We start from the raw sequence: 2,672 nt of genomic DNA on the forward strand, positions 1-2,672 counted from the left end.
CCTCACATTGATCAATCTAGATGTCTAGGATAGAACGACACTTGTCATATTTTGTGAGGAGTCACAATTAGTAGTCACAAGGTGCTGTTGGATCTCAACATTCTTGTAACTTAGGTAGTAATGATGTGTTGCTAGATACCGCTCATTACTTATGCTCCTAAATGGGTTTGGGGCATTGCCAACGTTACAAGAACCTATAGGGTCACACACAAAGGACAATTAGATGGAGATTAGGTTCATATGATGAACCAAGAGGATTAAATTCATTTGATGAATCAAATTGGATTAAGAGAAATCTTAATTGGGCTAATTGAGTTGGACTCAAGTTGATTCATGTGTTCAATGAGTCTAATTTAGATTATGACTCATCGAATCAATTTAATTAAATGAATTAGATTCATTATATTAAATTGGCTTGAATTAAATGGTTGGATTAAATCAACCATGAGAGATATTAAGTCAAGTTTGACTTGACTTGAGAGGAAGAGTCAAGTTTGACTTGACTTTATGCCACATCATTTGTGACTTGGCATTAAGTGGCCAATGATGATGTGCCACATCATCATGTTTAGAACATGTGTGTGCCACCTCATGGAGGTTACAAATCTCCTCCTCATTTTAATGGCCACATTAAATGAGAGGAGTTACAAGATAGTGGCCGACCACTTTTGTGTGATGAATGGAATATTGATTTCATTCAAGGCATTATTCCATCATCTTCTTCCTTGCTCCAATTCTTCTCTCCCTCTCCTCATCTTGCCGAAACCTTCTTGGAGTGCTAGCATACTCTAAGGTTTTCCCTCCGTCGAGTTGTTCGTGTGGATACACATAGAGAGTTGTCTACCTTGACAACTTGAGATCTGGCACCTTAGATGAGCGGGATTCACGAAAGGCACGCATCAAGGGTAAAAACTCATACTCTAATGTAGATCTAGAGTTTATAAACTCGTACTCGTAAGTTTTTCGAAAGTTTTATTCTTCGCACGGATCCAGTGGTGGGGCTTTCAGGGTTTCCGCGACGCGAAAAAGCGATTTTCGCGGCCCGAAAAATCCAACAACTTAGTTATTTGACACCAATACAAGTAAGTATAATAACCAGCCTTTATAAGTATATAGGAATATAATACATCGAGTCCATACAATAATCATCATATGATTGACTCTAGAGCTCTAACTAACAGAGAGAAGTGTAGGATTGAAAAGAATTTAGATATCTCCACAATAGCATGATATTATCCACTTTGGGCCTAGACCCTTATGGCTTTGCTCTTGGGCTCTCCCCAAAAGGCCTCATGCCAATGGATATATCCTTTTTCTCTTATAAACTCATGATCTTTCCCTTGTGTTTTCAATATGAGACTATGTTTGCAACCTTGCAACCCCAACAAGAAGTATACTTGATGAATTGCATGGTTCTTGCGTGTTCACAAAAATTGATCTTTGGAGTGGATATCATCAGATTAGGATGAAGGAAGGTGATAAATGGAAAAGTGGTTTTAAAACCAATCATGGCTTATATGAATGGTTAGTAATGCCTTTTGGCTTAACTAATGCTCCTAGCACTTTTATACGTTTGATGAACCATGTTTTGCGTGCTTTCTTAGGAAAATTTATAGTTGTGTATTTTGATGACATTTTGATTTACAGCAGAAGCTTAGAAGAGCATGTTACACATTTAAGGTTAGTTTTGAGTGTGCTAAAAAAAACCTTTTTGCTAACCTCGTTAAATGCTCCTTTTGTACGGAGAAAGCCGTGTTTCTTGGTTTTGTTGTTAGTACTAAAGGCGTTGAGATGGATGAGGAAAAGGTGAAAGCAATCCAAGAGTGGCCAACACCGACAATAATTAGCCAAGCGAGGAGTTTTCATGGATTGGTCAGCTTCTATCGATGATTTGTTCGTGATTTTAGCAATATTGCAGCTCCTCTTACTAAAGTCATCAAGAAAAATGAGTCATTCAAGTGGGGAGAGGAGCAAGAGAGGGCCTTCAACACTTTGAAAGAAAAGCTAAGGGTGCGTTTGGTTTGCACCGTTTTCATTTTCATTTTATGGAAAACGCGCGTTTTCTAGAAAACAGAAAATGACTTTTTGTCATTCTCTGTTTTTCTAGAAAACGATAGTCAATTTTTTAGAAAACGCGCGCGAAAGACACAAACCAAACACCGTTTTTCAGAAAATGCGTGTTTTCCAGAAAATGAAAATGAAAAACGCGCGTACCAAACGCCCCCTAAGTTCTGCTTCTTTACTAATCCTACCAGATTTTCTAAAACATTTGAAATCGAATGTGATGCTTCTGGTGTTGGTATAGGTGTTGCGCTTATGCAGGAGATGAGACCCATTGCTTACTTCAATGAGAAGTTGAGTGGAGCCACTCTCAACTATCCCACATATGACAAGGAGATGTATGCATTGGTGAGAGCATTAGAGACATGGCAACATTACCTATGGCCAAAAGAATTCGTGATTCACACAGATCATGAATCTCTAAAGCATTTGAAGAGCCAACATAAGTTGAACTGACGCCATGCTAAATGGGTAGAATTCATTGAGACATTTCCTTATGTGATCAAATACAAACAAGGAAAGGAGAACGTAGTTGCTGATGCACTATCTCAATGGTATGCTTTACTGTCCACTTTAGATACGAAGTTACTTGTATTTGAATATATCAAGGA

Source organism: Zingiber officinale, chromosome 5B, assembly GCF_018446385.1.
Source record: "Zingiber officinale cultivar Zhangliang chromosome 5B, Zo_v1.1, whole genome shotgun sequence".
Classification (NCBI taxonomy): Eukaryota; Viridiplantae; Streptophyta; class Magnoliopsida; order Zingiberales; family Zingiberaceae; genus Zingiber; species Zingiber officinale.